The sequence below is a fragment of the Pelodiscus sinensis genome, chromosome 7, assembly GCF_049634645.1.
Source record: "Pelodiscus sinensis isolate JC-2024 chromosome 7, ASM4963464v1, whole genome shotgun sequence".
Lineage (NCBI taxonomy): Eukaryota > Metazoa > Chordata > Testudines > Trionychidae > Pelodiscus > Pelodiscus sinensis.
The window spans coordinates 32,464,025-32,485,050 of NC_134717.1; the positions used below are offsets into that span (position 1 = coordinate 32,464,025).

The following is a 21,026-nucleotide window of genomic DNA, read 5'->3' on the forward strand; positions in this document are numbered from 1 at the left end:
ATAACATGGACTACAGATAGTAGATAAAACAAGGAGTCCAGTGGCGTCTTAAAGACTAACAGTTCTTATAGCATAAGCTTTTATGAGTTACAACTCCCTACTGCAGATACATGAAGTGAAAGAAAAGAGATGGGAGATGTCAGAGCTAATTCAATGAGGGTGGATAAGAACGTGAGAATACCTAAAGTGGAAAATTACTTATTGTAATGAGAGAGCCATTCCTCGTCCCTGCTGAACAATAATAGGGCAACTCACAAGTCGGTATGTAAATGATTTTTTTCCCTCCAGTGGACTTGTTTTCATTTTAAATTTGCGGTTGGCTTCTGTTTTGCATTAAGGACAGATAGGAAGGTAACACAAACTCTGCCTGGGACCCTTGCTCTAGCAAACTCAGCCAGGCTGCTCCCTCCCTCCAACGCTGCTATTCCAAGCAGTAGTCACGCTGGAGCCTGAGGGCAGGACTCAGGTCGCAGACAGAGCCCCGAAGGGGGCTGCTCAGGGGGCCAGGCTAGCCGCGACCGGACGTGGGAGGCTCCCAGGCAGACCGGCGGGCGCACTTGGCGTAAGCTGGGTGCTATTCAGGAGCTCTCTCCCCTCCCCCAGCGGGAGCCTGTCCGTTCCGGGGAGGGAGGCGGCCGTAGGGAGAATGCGTAAGGCGGCGGCGGCGGTTGCCGCCTGCTTCCAATGAGCTCATCCCGCTGGCTGGCTGGCTGCGGAGAGCCCCGCTCGGGACGCGCGGAGGCAGAGGCGCCGGGCCGGGGCGAGGGGCTGAGGCGCCGGCCCGCGCGGAGCAGGGCGGTAAGTGTCCGCCCCGCCGCTCGCGCGGTGCCCCTCGCCGCCCGGCGGGGCTGGGTTGGCGGGGCTGGGTGGCGCCGCGAAGTGCGTGTGAAAGTTTCGGCTGGGAAGGAATGTGCACGGGCATGTCCGTGCCGCGGGGAGCCTGGGACGCGGCCTGGGGCGGGGCGGGGACCTGAGGGGACTGGTCGGGCTCTGCAGCCGGGCGCGGGGCTAACAGCTCCCTGGGAGTGGAGGGCCCGAGCTCGGGAGCGGGCCCGGAGGGCTGGACGGGAGCCGCCGCCTGGGCACTGACATGGGCGGCGGGGGGAGGGGAGGGGGAACTAGGGCCAGCTCCTGGGTACTGGCATGCGGGGCAGCCTGGGCACTGGGTGGGCCAGAGCTGGCCTGTGTCTAGGTTGGGGTTTGCATATGGGCAAAGTAACATGGCAGAGCCTGCGGACGTCCCTGAACATGGTAGTGAGGGGTGGGGCTGGCTCCTGAACATGGTATTGGAGGGTTGCTGGGGGGCTTGGGCTGTTAACTTTTACAACGGGGGAAGCCTGAGTTTGGGCAGACATCCGGGCACAATTTAGTGAGGGGGAGGCTGAGTTCTGCCTGGCATTTTGACATGGGTGGTGTATGGGGGAGGGAAAGGGAGTTCCATTGAAGAAAATGACTTTGCCTTTGCTCAGGCCTTGTTGTATTCCATGAGAACAAATACAATGTACTGTCTGTTAAGCCTGGAAAAATTTCTTGATTTCAGAGTCCTTATCTTGCTCAGTTTTTAATTGATGTTTGAGGGAGGGGTAGATAAGCTTACAAAATTGTTTTGCATTTGTTGCATCAAGCGTATACAGCTACAGCCCCATATAGGCGTATATCACCGTGTCATGTGACATGCTGCTGTCTTGTCCTGATGTCAGAAGATAAACTGAGTTACCCCAAAGGAGTGTATGCAGTGTTTCATGGCAGTATGTGGGACAAGGCAGGACTTAAGTTATTCACTTTTTTCATAGTAGATGGTGGCACAAAGGTTGTTTGCTGAATATGTACATCCATATCTCATCATCTCTTCCTAACTAAAAAAACCAAAAAGACATTCTAGCTGATGAGTTCCTGTGAATTTGCAGTGCTCAACATCTGCCATGAACTGAAAGGTGTGTCACGAAACCAAAACAATATAAGTCGTTGGATTTGTTTCTTTAATGTGCATTTCATAGAATTTTCTGTAAACTCTTAGTAATGACTTAACGTTTCTGATGTCATAACTGACAGAAAGAGTGAAATAATTCTGGATGTGAGGTGAATGAAAGGAAATCTGTGTCTTGCCTGAGTAAGTATATTTGTAAATAGAACGTAGTTAAAAGAGCTACTTCTGTGGGGTGGGAGCAGGAAAGAAAGTAGTCTAAATTTTCTGGTTTTTGATACTTATTTTGTTTTTGTTCTGTGTTGTGGCAGCTACCCAAGTGGCATTTTTGTAGTCCACTTTGAAAGCAACTATCCTGGCTGGCAAAGCAAATGTGCAACTGCTTTGTTACCCAGAAAGCTGAGATTTTATTATATAGACTTGTATGAAAGAATTTGCAAGTAACAGGAAGGTGCTCATTTATAGTACTCATCCAGACTATTTAAAGAGTCTTAAACTGAATAATCACCTTGCCTGTCAGTTGTTTTCGAAGTTCCTGTGTCCACCAGAAGTTCCAATGTCCACCATATATACCGATGGCTTTAATTGTAAAAGTATCTGCAAGTAAGGGAAATAAATATGGTATCTTACATCCTTCAGAATTTCCTCCCAGTATAGTTTCTGCTATGTGACTGCCAAAAGCGAACCTATTCAGAGATTTCCTAACTGTTGTGATTAGACAATAGGTGATGAGGAAATAGTGTCATTATTAAATTATGCAAGGAAAGCAAGTGGATAAGCTTTGGGATACTAGTGTAAACCTACAGCTATGGAAATGTATATGAGGTTTCTCTATCTGAATGCTATGATGTGCAAGTTGTCCAGCTTTCTTGGTTTAACTAACCACTGGAATGTCCAAATGATGATAAATTATGTCCTCTGTAGAGCCAAAACATATTTGGTTCATAGCCAACGTGCTCAGCTTCCCATAACAGCCTTTTATAAAAAGACATTTTGTGTCTCCAACCACAGTCTTGTAGCTGATGCCATGGCAACTTTGTGATCTGAGGGTATTATTTTAAAGACATCTGAACAATCTGAACTGAACTTGTATAAATTTTATATGATCAGGATTAATGCTTCCCTTGGCAACAAAATATTACCAACTCTTCAAACTTGCATCTCTGTAAGAATGTGATTGTGGTCTGTTGCTGTGACACCTATTATCACTGCTTGAGTTCAAGAAAAATGAGTAGTCTTGTGTATATGAAATGTATAAGTATCATCAGATGAGCAGAGGAAGTGGTTTTTGCTCACGATACTATCTCTATCAAATAAATTAAAACTAGGGATGTCAACGCGTAGACAACTACACGATTAACCAATATGCCTAGGTTTATCGGTTAATCCCGTTGATTACACACATTTCTCTTCACCCCCCACTTTTCTGCTTCTATCTCAGAGGCAGTGGGTGAGTGTGGCAGGGGCAGGAGTTGGCTTTCCGCAAGCACTGGATCCACCTGCTCTCCCCACCCCCGTGCTGCTGCCTCTGAAGTGGCAGCAGCACGGAGGGTTAAGGGGACAGGTGGGAGCCCATATGCATGAGGAGCTGGCTTCTAACCTCTTTCCGCACGTGCAGGCTCCATGGACATTCCCCCGCTCCCCCCCTTGCTGCCTACCCTTCCAGTGCAAACCAGTTCCTGCCTGCTGCTCTGCGCTGGTGCCTCTATTTCAATAAAGTGAACAACCTGTAATAGCTGCACATATTGGCATATAAAGCAAAATATCACACAACATTGGGTAGTGATGGAGTAACCTTGCTATTTACTGAATCTCTTACAGGGATGTAACTTTAATACATTGAAAAGAAGAAAACAGGGTAGCCAGCAAGATAGGATGTGCATGTTGCTGTTGTGGGCACTCTTTTTAATTGACTAAATGTTAGTCTTGGATAAATTTAGATCTTAAAGGAGAGATGCTGGGATTTGTTAGTTACACAGGAAATGCCCTGAAAAAAAGTTTGTTTGTTTAGTGTGTGAATGTAAACCCTGCATCTTTATGGCTGGAGGCAGGCTAAAGGGCTGTTCTGTAACTTCTTGTGTTGTACTAGCTTCCAATAGTTTTGCTGAAGCATATTTAAAGCTCTTAATTTAGCAAACCATATGTATTATATAAATTAAACTGACAGCTAATAGTTCTGAATTTGACTTAGCACTTAAACTGTGAAAGTCTTTAATTGCGAGAGCTTAGGTTAGAACTACATCAGTTTTGCTTCATTTGGATGAATTCTGTATAGTGAGAACTAATCTAAAGACTTAAAGGTCTAGAGAACATGACCTATGAAGCCAGGCTTCATGAACTGGGCTTGTTTAGTTTGGAAAAAAGAAGATTAAGGGGGGACATGATAGCGGTTTTCAAATATCTAAAAGGGTGTCACAAGGAGGAAGGCGAAAATTTGTTCCTCTTGGTTTCTGAGGACAGGACAAGGAGTAATGGGCTTAAAGTGCAGCAGGGGAGGTTTAGATTGGACAAATTCCTAACTGTCAGGGTGGTCAAATATTGGAATAAATTGCCAAGGGAGGTGGTGGAATCTCCCTCTCTGGAGATATTTAAGAACAGGTTAGATAGACATCTGTCAGGGATGGTGTAGACGGAGCTTGATCCTGCCTTGAGGGCGGGGGGCTGGACTCGATGACCTCTCGAGGTCCCTTCCAGTCCTATTATTCTATGATTCTATGATTCTATGACTTTGAATTGCGCCCTTACCTCTTTCAGTCACTTACAGTTAGGCAGATTTGCTTCTTTCATTGCAAGTATGTTTCCTTTTTGCCTTTTAGGAAATGGACTTGAGCCAAAATTGTAAATACACCTAACTTTCTGAGAAGTTCTTATCTGAATGTTGATTCTTGAGCCCATCACTACTTTTCCCAAATTGCAGATTTTGTTTTTTTAAATAGTTGTTTGGAGAAGTTAATAATGTGTAGAGCTGGCTGAAACTTGGAATTCCAAGTCACTGGTGGATTTTGAATTTGGGTTGTACAGGTTAAACTTCTCTGATCTGGGACTCTCTAATCCAGCAACATCCATGGTCCATGGAACTGCTGTATCAGAGAGCCCCAGCTGCAAGGTGGGAGAGAGAGGTTGTGAACTGCTGGGAGTGCAGCTGCTTTGGTGGGCCAGTGTCTTGGCGGCATGGAGTCTGACTGGCAGCCCAAGTGGGTCCTGGAGGCAGGCTGGCAGCACAAGTGGGGCCAGACTGATCAAATTTGGTGTCAGCAAGGAATGTTCTCCCAGGCCAAATTCAATGATGTTGGGGGGTGTTTATAGCTTTCCTATTCAGCATGAGGAGTAGAATACAAGCTAGATCATGTAAGGAAATCTTGCCTGATCAATTCATTGCCATGGCATGAGCCTCAGGTGTTCATGACATCTTGATTCAGGGTATCTCCACGTTACTGCTAGAAGGTGTAAAGCTAACTTGAGATGTTTCCATATCAATTCTAAATGAGCTAGTAGCATGCTTAAAAATAGAAGTTATAGCCATTGTGATATGAACAGCAGGAGGGACTAGTTATTCAACTGTAGTCTTTTCTGCATCCATAGGTAAGTACTTGAGAGTGACTAGTTCCTTCCATGCTTGTACCATCATTGTTGCACTTAATTTTAGCATACTAGTTCAGTCAGAGCTAGTGTCTTGAGCTGGACTTTACATTAGAAATGAAATTTGTAGACTAGGGATGTTAAATATCCTTTAATTGAATAATTGTGTTACCACACCAAATCTTAGCTGTTACACAATTCTTCAGTGGTCCTTGAGGGCAGGGCTGGCAGCCAATGTGCTCCTGGCCCCGCTCCTGGGGAGCCCTCTACCACCCTGTGATGCTGCCTCTGATACAGAGGCAGTAGTGCACGGTGGCAGCAGCTTGTTTGTGGGGGGCTCAGATTGTCGCTGACAGAGGCTGTTCCATGGGACGTATTTTACAGGAGGTCAGACTACCATCAGGGGTGTCCAATTTATGACTCACGGGCTGTACATGAACCACTGGAATATTTCATTAGGCCTGTCGCCTGCTTTGACACTATATTAAAGGCCAATACATTAGTATCTTATGACCATGTTTAATAATTTTAATTTACACAAGTGTGTAAATAAGCTGTTTCATCTATGTTATCGTCTATGTACAGATTACACAAATGGAACTTAAAATATAAATCAATACAGGCAACTTTAAATCTTTTAAAAATATGTGAAATTAGTTTGGCTTCCTAAAATGATGATTAGGTACTTTCTATGTAATAAAGTTGGGCACCACAGATTTTTATTCAGTGATCCCTTTTGGCTCCAACTCAAAATCTGCTTTGTAGACATGAACTGTTAATTCTTTTAAATCAATCATCCACTTGAAGTTGCTGGACAAATCTAAAACTTAGCTAGAAAGCGGGCTTGCCAGATATTCCATTTTCTGATATGTGCATGACTGTGTTTCTCCTCAAGCTGTTTCTGAACATTACACCTGTTTTCCTGTCCCCAGTTTGAAATATGTTTCTTACGTTCTGCAGGAGAGGAAAAATAATGGAAGCAGATGTATAGTTTTACTTATGAGTATTTTCATGACTTCACTTGCTTGTTCATGTGACTAGTGTTACGTACTTAAGTTGTAGGATCACAGATCAGATTTTAAGATCCTTGGGGCTTATATGGTCTCTTCGTAACTGTGCAGTTCCTAGTATCCTACAATAGGGCCTCTATCTGTTACCTTATTATACATTAATTTACACAAATTAAGAGAGCTGGCAGGCAAATGAACTAGGAAGAACAGTATGCTGGAATTTTCTTTTGTAGGTTGCATTATCAAAGGGGATATTTAAGTCTCACACAAAATATAGTAAAAACTACTACATAGTCTAGTAGCACCCTAAAGACTAACAAAGCATGTAGATGGTGGTATGAACGTTCGTAGGCAAAACCTACTTCAGATGACCTGAGTATAAGAAGTCCAGAGCCAAGAATAAAAAAGGGAAAGTGGGGGGCGGTGGGAGGGAGAGAGAAGAAAGTGCAGATAGTTACAACAAAATATGGTTTAACTGGGTGGTAAATGTTTATTCTTCACAAGCACAGGAAGACACAATTGTCTTTAAAATTGTCTGTTTCACCTGACCAAGTGGGTTTTGTCCACGAAAGCTCATGATACTATCTATATATTTTTTTGTTTGTCTCTAAGGAGCTATAGGACCATTCATTGTAAAATTTAAAAGTCATACACTTTTAACAATTGAAAAAAAATGTGAATATTTAAATAGACTATTTTGTTCCTTTCCATCTCTTCCCTATTACAAAAGGTACTTAACATACAATTAGAAAAATAAATCAGTAATAAATGTGTGTACTGTTTCTGAAATAGTCCTCATACAAAACTGTTAAAGTGGAATAAAGCCTTTGGTCTCACACAACTACCCTTTGCTTCCCCTACCCTTCTAGAATGTGTAACTACAAACTCATATGAGGGCTCTCAAGAGACTAAAAATATTAATCACAATGAGAAATTGCACACTTAATGGTGCTGTTAAAAGAATATTTACATATTTTTGCATGTCACCAGCATTTTCAAACATACTATTACAATTACAATACCATATACAAAGTGCTCACAAGTACATTACTCACTTTATATCTCTTTGATTTTTATTATAAATATCTGCAGTGTTAAAAATAGGGATGTGAAGGACTAGTTAACTATCCGATAAGCAAATGTTTATCAGATAGTTGAAAAGCTTGTGGACTACAGTAAAACTCCATTGGTCCGGCATCCAGTGCTCCTACACTCCTGGTGGTCCGGCACCATCGGGAACTCGGAAGTGCTCCGGCCAGCTGGACGATTGGAGCTGTTCTGGGCCCGCCATCCCCTATTCAGCCGCTGCTGAAACTGACCAGCAGCTGAATTGGGGACGCCTGGGGCAGAGCAGCTGGGGTGCTGCCAGGTTGGTCCCGCAACGCAGAGGGGTGGCGCTACGGGATCAGCCTGGCAGCACCCCAGCTGCTCTGCCCCAGGCGTCCCCGATTCAGCCGCTGCTGAAACTGACCAGTGGCTGATTCCGGGAAGCCTGGGACGGAGCAGCTCTGGTCAGATGCTGGTCAGTTTCATCAGTGGCTGAATCGGGGACGCCTGGGGAAGAGCAGCTGGGGTGCTGCTGGGTTGGTCCCGTAGCGCCGCCCCTTGGTGCTGTGGGACCAACCCGGCAGCACCCCAGCTGCTCTGCTGCAGGCGCCCCTGATTCAGCTGCTGCTGAAACTGACAAGCAGCGGCTGAATCGGGGACGCCTGGGGCAGAGCCGGACTATCGGAAGGGGGGCTATGAGGAGTCTGGGGTGGCATCACCCCACCCCAGACTCCTCACAGCCCCCCCCTTCTGATAGTCTGGCATATTTGATAATCCGGCACCCCCTGGGTCCTAAAGTTGCCAGATTATCGGAAGTTTACTGTAGTCACTTCTCTCCTCCCCCCCCCCCCCGCTTTTGCTGCCTCTATCAGAAAGAAGCAGCAAGTGGGGGGAAGGGGAGCAGGGAAGAGGGGGTACTTCAAAATGTCCCGAGGCTACAAGTGGCATTTGAAAGCGGCAGCGCCGCATGCAGCCCAGGGTCAGCAGGGGAGTGTTCCCCCACCCTGGCTCCAACACTTTTGCTTTTAAAGTGAAGCAACAGCCCAAGGGCTGTTTCTACACTTCAAAGGCAGAGGCGCCCTATTACTCGTTGATGCAAAATGTATTGACGCTGCTGGCCCATTAGTCAATTACTCGCAATTTAACATCCCTAGTGGAAAAATATTTTTCAGTTATCTTATTGGAAATACTGTAGTGCAATCTCTTTGTAAGTTTAACTTTTATAATAAATGTAGAATTATGTACAAAAATATCTGCGCTCAAAACCACAAAAAAGTGAAATTGTAGTACAATAAGTTCCATTTCTTGTTCAGCCGATCACTCAGACAAACAAGTGTTTTCATATTTATAGGAGATAATGCTGCCCACTTCTTGTTTAGTGTCACCTGGAAGTCATAACAAGGATTCTTATGGCACTGTAGCTAGGTTTACAAGCTATTTGTGTGCAAGATGTGCAAAAGATTTGCAGCTTTGGACCACAGCCCCAGTCCACAGGGGGGCCCAGCTCTGATAGAAAGGCAGCAAGGGACGGGGGTGGGAGGAAGCAAGTAGTCATGTATTCAACTCTGCTACTCGCTTACATCTCTAGAGAAGACCACCTCTGTGGACTAAGGAGCACAGGGAGCTGATCATTTGAGACCGATCATGCATAGTGCAATACAGCACAGGTTTTTTTTCCTGTAAAATGATTTCTTATGTAAACTGCCCTCCTCTCCAAGCATTCAGGCTCTGAGAGGGAAGGGGAGAAAGGGGGATGCAGCACAAATCAGAGGATTCAGGGCACTCGAAAGTGCTTGGAGAGATAAAGAGAAGAAAGACGAAGTGCAGGGCTGTAGTGCCCCACTGCATGAAAGGCATGTGAAACGGCAGACGGGGTGTGTAGCTGTAGGTGGAATCCCAGTGGGAATCCTGCCGGAGCTCTTGTGCATTTCAAAGGCTCGGGTGCAACAGGGAGCCTGGGGCCAGCGGGAAGTCTCCTGCTGGGCCAGGCTACTTGCAGGCCTTCTGCTTTTGAAATGTACAAGTGCTCAGTAGGGCTCCTGCTACAGTTCAAAGGCAGAGAAGCCTTTTTAGTCTAATCGAATAGTTGATGGAAATTTGATTAATATAAATTTAACATCCTTAGAGGAAACTAATGAGCTATGGGGATGAGAGGGTGTGTTAGGCTGTGTCTAGATTGCAGGTTTTTTTTTTTTTAAAGTAGCCTTTTTTCAAAAAAACTTCACCTGCGTCTAGACTACAGCCGTGTTCTTTCAAAATTAAATTGAAAGAACGTGGCTTTTCTTTCGACGGCGGTACTCCTCATTTCACGAGGAATAACGCCTTTTTTTGAAAGTGCTTTTTCGAAAAAAGGCGCTATGTAATGCAAACTGTGCTTTTTTGAAAGAGAGCATCTAGACTGCCTTGGTGCTCTCTTTCGAAAAAGCAGCTTGCTTTTTCGAAAGTACTGATTGTAGTCTAGATGCTTTTTCGAAAGAAGCTTTTTTGAAAGTATCTTTCGAAAAAGCCTCTTTCGAAAGAGGCTTGCAGTCTAGACGTAGCCTACTAGCCTTGTCCAGAAACCTGGCTGACTAGAGTTTCTGTTGAATGAAAAATTTCTCTACATTATTCCATGAAAGGACCAAATTTGAACCTGCTGAAATGAACTAGTGGCTTCATGCAATAGTATAGAACAACCATGAGTGGCTTGCTACCAGTGTCCCCTTTGATCTTTTCTGTTCACGTGTGGAGTTTTCCATCCATGTGCAGAATACATTTTGTTATGTGCACTGAAGTATGGATAATGTGCACCACTAGGAGAAACATAAACCTAACTATGGGCATTCTGCTAATCAGCTGGGCAGCACTGGAATCTCTCTAGTGGCCACACAAGTGTATAGCTTACAGAGAGTGCTGCTTGCAACTCCTCATCCCACTCTGCAGTGTGAAATGAGGGTCTGTGGTTGGGGCACTTCCAAGAGATCTATTTAATAACGATAAAGGCATGTACTCAGAATATTATTAAACTTGGAGTTGTATGACTTGACCTTTCAGTTAGAACATCTTAATTCCTGTGATTTTAATCATGGCACTGAGAGTCCATTCAATGGATTTCATGCTCTGCTATCTTTTTCAAAATGTTTTAAGACATTTTGAAATTTTAGTTCTTGCTCTCTAAATTGTGGATCCTAGAATTATCAGATCAAAGATCCACCAGTACCTTGATGCTGGCAGCACATTGAGATTATATCTTGTTGAGGACTATCCAAAACAACAACAACAAAAAAAACCAACCACTCCAGTAGCGTGCATTTGTTGTTTAGTACTGTGTGCAAAAGGGAGGAAAGAATTCTGAGGAGGCTTATCCACTAGGGACGTTTGAACATAAATAACTATATGTTTAACCGATAAACGGATATTTATCTGTTAACTCTGTCAGTTACAATTAGCGTAGCCTCCTCCCTGGGAGCTGGGTGGGTAAGGGATGTTGGTTCTGTTTCTGGGGAGGAGGCTTTGCTGTAGGCTCTCTATAAAGCTAAGCATTATATGACAGAGCCTACAGCACAGGTAAGTGTGTTACTGCTGAGATTTTCAGTGGTTGCATGGTTACCCTAATAAACTATTTTTAACATCCCTACCATTTGCAGAGCTAGGTGACTTCCAGTTAGGAAACAAAATAGGAAAATATCCAGAAAAGAGCATGGGGACCTGGTGTGTTGTATGACTAGTAGACCTTTTCTCAGTATGCAGGCAAGCACTGCAATATAGATAAGCAGCTGAAGGAGCTACACTCAAGGGAGCCACACACAAGTGATGGGTTTTTGTGTGTGAATAGAGGATGGGACTGAGAGTGCTTGAGAAATTGTAGGCATTGATGACAAGAAGATATCTAATATTACTCATGGGGGCAATCTTTGTGGATACAAGCCAAAGTGGATAGCCAGCAATAGGATAAAATAACAGAGTAGAAAACTGGGTTATTGGTAGAGAAAAGTACATAAAATCTGTGAGATCAAATCTGAAACCAAGCTGAGAGGGGGGCGGGAAGTGCTGTTGAAATGCTTTCTTCTAGTTAACATGAGTGAGTCAGATTTTTCTCAGGATTCCTCATCTTTTCCCCTCTTTCATTGTATCAGAGTCTAATTATTTTTCCCAGTAGCTGAAGAGGCATGTTGGAAGTGTGTCTTTTTTTTAATTTTTTTTATCTGAAGTCAGCAATCCATTTTTGAATTGAATCGAATCATAGTTTTCATATGTGTCAGTAAAGTGCTGGGAAGGTGGCAAAACCCGTAGGCAATATAGATGGGTTGTCGAGTGGGAATTCCAGCATGGGATGTAATTTTAGCATCTGTAAGTATCAGTCAAATTTGATTTTTGAGAAACATTTGCAAAATGTAAATATTTGACACTAGTAATTTGTTTGTTTTTTCCTAAGAAAAAACAACCTGTTAGGTACTAATACCTATTTTACAGCAGTAGGTTTGGTTTGGTTTTGGCAGAATGCAGTCTGTCATGCAGTTATGGAAATGCATTAGATATTTCTGATCTTTAGTACATGAAGGTTTTTTCCTGCATGTCTGGAGCTGTTTTTATTCATTGAATGAGGAATGAATCTCTTTAGATCAGAGATGGTCAATAATTTTTGATGGGGGGGGAGGAGGGGTCTCTAAGCTTTTGGTAAGTGGTCAAGGGCTGCATTTGTCTGTGGAGCAGGCATGGGGTCTGGGACAGAGGTTCGTTTCAGAAGGGATCTCAGAATACAGGTTTGGGGGCTGACGAGTGTTTGGGTGAAGGAAGGGGTTGTGACCTGGGAAAGGGGATGGGGGTGCACGGTTGGGGATGGGGTGTCTGGGAAACTCCAACAGTAGTCCAGTGGGACCCTCAGGCAGGCTCCCTACCTGCCGCAGCCCCAGGCCTCTCAAAGTAGTTGGCTGCTTCACATGCCTCTCTGTGCTGCACACCGAGGAGGGGAAACTTTGCATGCTGCCCCCACCTTCGGCCCAGTCATTGCAGCTGCCATTGGCCAGGTCCTAGTGGACTGTCATTAAGGAGACCAGTTGAATCAGTACATCCTCTCCCAGCAGTCCTGAACGTGCCCTCTCTCCAGCTGTCCCTGGCCACTTCAGGGGTCCTGCTGATCTCCTGCAGGTCCTTTGATGGAAGGGAGATTGTGGTCCCTTTACACTGCTGTCAACTTTGCAGGTCCAGCAAATGGGAGCTCCAATGATTGTGCTGGGGGTGGGGGCAGTGCACAAAGTCTTCCTCTCTTGTCCACTGCGTGGCGCACAGAGGCACATTGAGGCCACTCTGGGCAGCCTGGGGCTGCAGCAGGCTTGCCTGAAGGTACCAGTGGGATGGACTGTGAGCTGGATCCCAAGGGCTTGGTGGGTCAGATCCTGCTCATGGGCTGGATCTTGCCCCTGTTTTAGCTCATGTGGTATTCTGTTTTTCTTAAACAAAAAACTTATTGTGGGAGTCTTGTGTCTTATTTGTGTTTGCCGTCAGACAGCCAGTCAGTGATTGGTATTTGAACACTGCTTGTGTCCAAAATGGATCGTGTCTGTGATCTGTCTTATGTCAGCAGTGGTCTTGCTGTAAAATGTAGCATTTTGGCTTCACAAATTTAATCTTGGGATCCCAACCTTCCTTGTTATTGCCAGCTGAAGGGCTGCACAGGGCTAGGAAGCAGTCTTGGAAAAGTAAAGAGGACTTGTAGTGTGCTGCAGGCTGCCACTGAAAAGAAGGAATTGAAGGAGTGGAAGGACAATGAGTGGAGGGAGCAGAAGGAGAATGCTGAGCTCCAGAAGGAAGCCATGGAGTGGCTCTTAAACATTAAAAGTATCAATCTGACACATTTCAGGCATTGCAGAAGAAGCAGCTCCGTGACTGCTCCCTTGGCAGTCAGTGGCAAACTGCTTTCCATGCATCCCCCAGTTACCAGCAACACATTTTGGCCACTGTCCTGCTGCCAGTTGGCACCCACACTTGCTCCTTCACCGTTCAGCCCTACCGATCCCCACAGTAACCGAATGCAACCCCCATACCCATGCAGTTAGCCCTGCTGAACTGCAGTACCCATTGCACAGCATATCAGACAGCAGGGCTGTACATATATAAATCTATAAACGTGTTGGGGCCTTCCCTCCTCTTCTGCTCCCCAAAGAACAGATGTGTCATGTTGCATGTATGTTGTGTGTTTGCTGGTTTTTTATAATAAATTCATAGGTTCAAAAACAATTTTTACTCCATTACATGTAATCAAGCAAACCCACCCCAGCAAAGCAACAGGTACTTCTCTGCTAAGTGCATCATACGGAGTCATCGCAGCCACTGCATTCCAATACATGGCAATAAATATTACTGACTTTCTACATCAAGTTGCTGCCTTGAGGCGTCCCTGATTCTTATGGCCTTGAGCTGTGCTCCTCTAATAGCCCTTATCTCAGACTGTTGAAATTCAGCCACCAGGCACTGAACCTCAGCAGTCCAACCCTGAATGAATCTTTCGCTCTTCCTCTCACAAGTATTATGAGGGGTACAGCATGGGAATATTGTCTTTGGCCAGGTGCAGCTTCCCATACAAACATCACCAGTGGGCTTTTAAATGGTCAAAAGCACGCGCCACAGTCAGTCCACACCTGCTCCACCTATTGAACCACTCCTTGTTGCTGTCAAGGCTCCCAATGTATGGCTTCATGAGCCTTGGCATTAAGGTGTAGGAGGGGTCTCCCAGGATGAGAGCGGGCATTTTGATTTCCCCTACAATGATCTTTTGGTCTGGAAGGAAAATCCTTTCAGCTACCTGAACAGGCCAGTGCATGCATCATGCACCTTTCCAGACTTTCACTGTGTTAATGTGTATGAAATGCCCATGGTGATCCATAAGCACCTGGAGAACCAAAGTAGAGCCTCTCTCATGTCATTGCACCTCAGGATGGGGACGAACTCATCATGTAGTCCCATGAAAGTAGCTTTCCTCAAACAAGTTCTTTAGCCACTCCTTGTCATCCCAGACTTGCATGATGATGTGATCCATTCAGTGTTTGTTTCCCCAGCTCAAAAATGGCATCCTACCATAGTCTGCACCTCCATGAATGCCAAAAGAGAGTTAATGTTATAGCTACAAGCAGTCCCCGGGTTACGTACAAGATAGGGACTATAGGTTTGTTCTTAAGTTGAATTTGTATGTAAGTCTGAACTGGCTCCAGATTCAGCTGCTGCTGTTGCTGAAACTGACCAGGGGCTGACTACAGGAAGCTGGAGGCAGAATTGCTCTGCCCCCAGCTTCCTGGAATCAGCCACTGATCAGTTTCAACAGCGGCTGAATTTCGAGCCTGGGACAGAACAGCTGGGCTGCCAGGTAGGTCCCTGCAGGACCAACCCAGCAGCACCCCAGCTGCTCTACCCCAGGGTCCACAACAAAAGCCTGGTCTGCTGGGGGGGGGGCGCAGCTAGAGCACCTCCCCAGCAGACCAGGGACACGGGGAGCAAAGACGCAGCGGCGGCGGGCAAAGCCTCAGAGGCGCGGGACCCCGCCGCCGCTGCGGCTTTGCTCCGGGTGGTTCTGGTCTGCTGGAGACGGTCCCCAGCAGACCAGAGGCACCAGGAGCAAAGCGGCAGCGGCGGCAGGGTGCTGCGCCTCTGAGGCTTTGCTCTGGCAAAGCCTCAGAGGCGCGGGACCCCGCCGCCGCTACGGCTTTGCTCCGGGTGGTTCTGGTCTGCTGGAGACGGTCCCCAGCAGACCAGGGACACCTGGAGCAAAGCCGGGGAGGCGGAGGGGTCCCGCGCCTCTGAGGCTTTGCTCCGGCAAAGCCGGGGAGGTGCGGGACCCCGCCGCCACTGCGGCTTTGCTCCCGGTGTCCCTGGTCTGCTGGAGACGGTCCCCAGCAGACCAGGGGCACCCGGAGCAGCTTTTCTCGCCCCGGAGGTCGAGGTGGCGGGACCGCTGCGCTCTGGGCGGTTCCGCTGCCTGCGAGCTCCGGGGCAAGAGAGCCCTGTTCGTAAGTGCGGATCCGACGTAAGTCGGATCCGCGTAACTCGGGGACTGCCTGTACTATGTGTGGCAAGATCAGTGTCTGACTCCTTGTCCTCACTTTGTAGTTCAATGAGTAACTTGACTTCCATTTGTGTCATGTTAGTGAGACCTATTAGCATTTTCTTTAACAGTTTAAGATCTGTTCCTGCAGACTGAGGAGGCAGAGCGTGCAGCACAAAAGCTGTTGAAAGATGGTATAGAACATGGATGGAAGCACACAGGCTGGGATGCACCAGGGGTTATTGAGACATGACCCAGCAACTCCCTTTCCCCCTGCCTTCCCACAAGCCTCAGTGGGAGGCTTGTTACCCATCTGTTTCGGAAAGATGTGGGATGAATAGGTCCACCTGGTTTCCTGTCAAGTATTAAAACCATTCCCACAAGCCTCAATGGGAGAAGTAGAGGTGTTCTGTTGCATAGCTACCCAGAGTGCAAAGTGCCGCAAATGTGGTAGCACAATAGTGTAGACACACAACAGTGGTTTCTCTGCACTCTGTGAGCAGCACTGTAACTGCCAGAGCTTCACACACAGGCTGTGTCTATCCTGGCAGATGTAAAGGTAGTGTGGGCCATTACTCCCATTAGATAATTTTGAATTACTTGGATGAATACAAATGTTTTTGTACAGATGGGGCATCCCTGGTTTTGCTCGGTAACCTAAGCAGTCCTGAACTGCAGAGTTTGCTGGACCAGAGGAGGTCAAAGGTCCCCTCCTGGTTGTTGGGTCTGCTCTCCCAAGTGCAAACCCTGGCTTCTGGGCTCTGCTCCCGGTCCCGGCTGGGGTTGCACTCCCTGCCTTCAGCCCTGCCTGGGCTGTTCCCCTGCTGCCTCTGGCTGTGCTCTTGAGCCTGGACCGCCTGTGCTCTCCGGTCCAGCAATATCCATGTTGTTGGACCAGATAGTCCCAGATTTTAGAGGTTCAACCTGTATTTGTATTTTAACATATTGTAAAAGCCGAGGAAATATAAACATTTGGGAAGAGGCTGTGGAGTAGACAGCATTGCCTCAGGCCTGGTCTACATTGAAAAGTTATAGCAGTGTTTGAGAGTGTGGTATTTTTGTTTTTGCTGTATTACGTACTGATAAATCCATAATGTAGATTCAGTTATTCAGGTGTAAAAGTGCTTTTGTGGTTGCAGCTTATTTTCCTAAGGAAACTAGCGTAAGTTACACGAGAAAATATTCACTAGTGTAAGGCCTACATTTAGAAGAGAATCAGGAGACTTGAGAGCACATCTACACTGCAATTTAAACATCTGTGACTGATCCGCATCTACTGATTAGTGCTTCAGTTACTAGTCTGTAAAATTGTGGTATATGTAAGAGCTTGTGGTCCTAGTGGTTGGACTCCAGCAGGACCCTCATTGGGTCCCAGAGCTAGGATCCAGCTGGAGCTTGGACATCTGCAGTGCAGTTTCACAACCTAGTAGCTCAAGCCCCAAGAGCTGGAGTTAGCGGATGTGGGCCAGCCATTTATGTTTAATTACATTAGAACATTTTTATATTGGGGCTGCTGAAAGTCACTGAACAAATTGTAAACCCTGTATATGATGGAAACCACTACAAGTCAGGTGGTGCTACTGTACTCTTAGTTCCAGCATTTCTGAGTAGACACACAGCCTGAAGATCTGTTCCCACCTCTTGCTGGCATTAGGTGAACTGTCAATAAACATCTGTTTCTAGTCCCTTTCTTAAATGTAAATCACAGACCAATTAACGCTTTGTTTGATATATCTCATGTTCATCATACACTTTAAATGTTGCCCATCTTTGTGCTAATATGTGAGAAGAACCTGCCATAATTGAAAGGTAAGAGACTAACCAGGAGTGAATATTAGTATGGCATTTCAGCCTTCAGCCACAGCATGTAATATAAATGTCATTATTTAACAAGGTTAAGGAGGCTGTGATCAGCCACAGGGGTTTCAGAAGGAAACCCTTGGCTGAGGAGTTCACAGAAAGCAACTGGGAAAGAGAGGACAATTAGTGTGACATTCTGAAGGAAGCTCAGGAAGTGTGCTGCCCTCTGCCTGTATGGCTGAAAGCCATCTAAGCATTTTTACAGGTTGAGTTAAAAACTTGCAGGAAGACCAAACCAGTTGAGGGGGAAAAGAGAGAAATAAGTTCCTGGACTGCAGGCCTGAGTTATGTTGCCAGACTACTGTTAAAGAGAATTGGAACCTGATTACTGAAGGGGACCATTTACCAGGAAGCTGTCTAAAAGAAAACTTGGCTCATAAGACACACATTTATCTCTGGGATGGTACTTGGTCCTGCCATGAGGACAGGGAACTGGACTCGATGACCTCTGAAGGTCCCTTCAAGTTCTGTGAGATATATCTATATCTATATCTATATCTAATTATCTATCTAATATTTATGAAAATACTTATTCTCTGTTGTGACCTTTGTGCAACAATAAGCTACTGCTGCAAACAAAACAGCTTACCTGAAGGACTCTTTTAAATTAAGATTCTCAAACTTCTTTGGGTAGAGAAGGGAGAGAGACATTCTGAAGACTATTTTTATGTGGACACTGCAAAACTTGTAGGGTAAGGAGGGATTCATAGAGAGATGCTGAATATCTTAATTTGGAAAATGAGATGTCATTCTTAATTGTTTATAAATGGATGCAAAATTTTAGAATTGATGTTTCACATTAAAGGAGATAATGTTGGTGAGGTGAATAAAGAATATGCAAAATATAATCTGTGCATTCAGCTTGATTGTAAACTAATGCAGGTATTCTAAGACTGCATTGAAAAAATGCCACCAACTGTATTAAAGATGCTGTCAAATTTTGTTAAAATTAGAGTATAATATCTAGTATATACAGTGTAGTTCTTAAATTCTTTATGTAAAAGATTATGCAGATTAAAAGTTCCTCAGTCACCAAGTATGACCAAACTATTTTCAATTCATGTTTAATTCATATTTTTTTGTTTCTTTTTCATGAAAAGAGGAAATGTTGATCATATGTCGCTAGTTAGAGATGTGTGACATAAATACTAGGGTATCACTGACTATATTCAATTAGAAGAGGGGTGGGCAATAGTTTTTGGTGGGAGGCCACTCCAAGATTTTGGAAAGTGGTCATGGGTCTCACTTTTCTGTGGAGGAGATATGGCATTTTAGGATGGAGGTTGGGTGCAGAAGGATACACAGGGTAAGGGACTGGGGTGCAGGAGATGGTGTGAAGTCTGAGAGGGAGTTTGGGTGAAGGAGGTGGTTGTGGTCAGGGGATTGTGGTGTAGGGTCAGAGAGGGAGAATGGGTGCAGGAGAAGATTCTGGCCTGGGGGCGGGGCTCTCGAAGGAAGTGTGAAGTTGGGGAGGGAATTGTGACCTGGGAAAAGGGGGGGCAGACTGTAGAGGGTTTGGAAGGTGACCTGGGAGAGGGAGTTGGGGTGCAGCAGACACAGGGGTGCCAGAGGCAGGCTCTGGCTCAGAGGCGCTTAGGTAAGTATCTATTGGCCAGCAGCACCCCCAAGGCAGGCGAGGCTCCCTGACTGCTGTAGCCCCAGATCACTTTAAACTGCAGGCTTTTCTCCCTGTGACTCTCCTCTCTGGGAGGGGGGAAGAGGCTTGCGCTGTCCCATCACTCATGCCAATCTCTCTGTTGGTTGTTTCCAGCTAATAGGAACTGAGGATTGGGCAGGGAGTTCACCCAAAGCTTCCCCCTCTCTGCAGAGCAAATAGCTGCATGGACCGTGCCTTAAACTATGCTAGTTGTGTGACTGAGAGACCCGGCAGTGTGGTTCAGGTACTGGATTTTGCCTCGCCCTGAACTAGAATAACAATATATAAGGTTTCTGAGGAACTTTGATGTTAAAATCACACAGAGCTCCAACTCCATCCACAAGCAATAAGAAGGAATTGAAGGGGATCTGGACAGTGCCACCTCATATGGCTCATGGTGGGGGAGGGACTATGGGTTCTGCTAGACAAAATTTTCCAGTTCTGGTATGCTGAGTATGCACATAGCTAAGTGCAAACACTGAGTTACTCTGCATTTCCTTCAAACAACTGGACACCACTGAAATTCCAGTGGCAAATAGAGAAGGCCACGAATAAGAACCAGAAAGGATTTTAAATATTGTTGAAAGAAGACTAGAATTTCCTTAGAACTAATGGCGTTGCAGCTATATCAGGATATTTTGGATGCTGATATTGGATGCTGATATGGGAAGCAGGGAGAAGCTGTTATAAAATTACACAAAGTTGTATACCATTTATTTTTAAACAGATAGACTCCTCTTTATCTTGAATGCTCAATTCATCTGTCTGTAGGGAAGCCCAGATTGAGAGAAATAAGTTTGTGACTTTCATGTGACCAAGGCACAATTTTTATTTAAAAAAAAAAAAAACCAAACCAAACCCCAAACCAGAAGTATATTTTCCACAGACTTGATTCCTACAATTATAATAAAGATATAGTAATATGGTAAAAAACCTTAGTCTTCCGATTAAAATTCTGTGTCTGCATCAATTCTGAATGTAGCTAAATTGAAGGCACGGCTACAGCACAGAAGTTTTTTCTGAGAAATGGAGGTAGCACACTGACCATTGTGAAAAAATTACAATTATCCACCCATAATCTCCTCACTTGCCAGTTGCATCTAGCTGTCCAACGGAGCAGAAGAGATGATCTTCTCTACGGAGGCACTGAAAATGAGGCACAGCTCCAGACTTTAAGGCAATTATTGCTAAGAGGAGGAAGGATGAGAGTGGAAGCATGGAGAAGACTGCATGAAACTCAGAAGGGGGAGGGGAAATAGCATAGAATTGAGAGACTCAGCCACACAGCCCCAGAAAATGTGGAATGGGTACAAGTTTAAGAAAAGATAGCATTCATCAATCAAGTATGTAGCTTCTGCAGAGAAAGGAAGAACCATACTTTTCCATTAAATATGTCAAAGAACTAATTAGGTTTGAGACTATAAACCCTCTGCTATAAAAAGCTTACTTAACAGTGTATATATAACTACCCACGTACATCAGATTCATGATATGTGATCATTTGTGTTTTCTCCCTTCAGAAGAGAACACATCACCACCACCACAAGATGAACATAGATGGTGAGCCAATGAGGACACTTACCACCTTTGGCTCATAAGTGAGCCAATGAGGACACTAATTCAAAAGTTACTCAATGTATTGTGAGACCAGTGCCAACAAATGAGTAACTTGCAGATGTATCATAGGCCTGTTAAGGGGAAAAGGTATTTTAAAAAAGGATATGTGTGTTGGCTGGTATGTTTTAATTATATGGTATTTTAAAGTGTATTGGCACACAAGGTAGATAGTATAACAGAGGGGTGGGCAATAATTTTTAAAAGGCGGCGACTTCAGAAATTTCTGAAGTGGTCCTGGCCACTCTGCAAGGGGCGTGGCCTCAGTCGGAAGGGGAGGGGACAGGAGACTTCTTGTGGTGGAGCCTGAGAAGTCTTCCT

General features: G+C 45.3%; 1 protein-coding gene across 4 annotated transcripts in view; it reads left to right on the top strand.

Moving 5' to 3' along the window:
• Positions 1-441: 441 nt before the first annotated feature.
• Positions 442-21,026, top strand: part of TANC1 (tetratricopeptide repeat, ankyrin repeat and coiled-coil containing 1) — a 207,908-nt gene continuing 187,323 nt past the window's right edge. For 2 of the 4 annotated variants that reach the window (XM_075933446.1, XM_075933448.1), the window contains exon 1: positions 578-798. The gene's annotated coding sequence lies outside the window, so the exon portion shown is untranslated. The other 2 variants (XM_014575373.3, XM_075933447.1) reach the window with 2 other exon arrangements.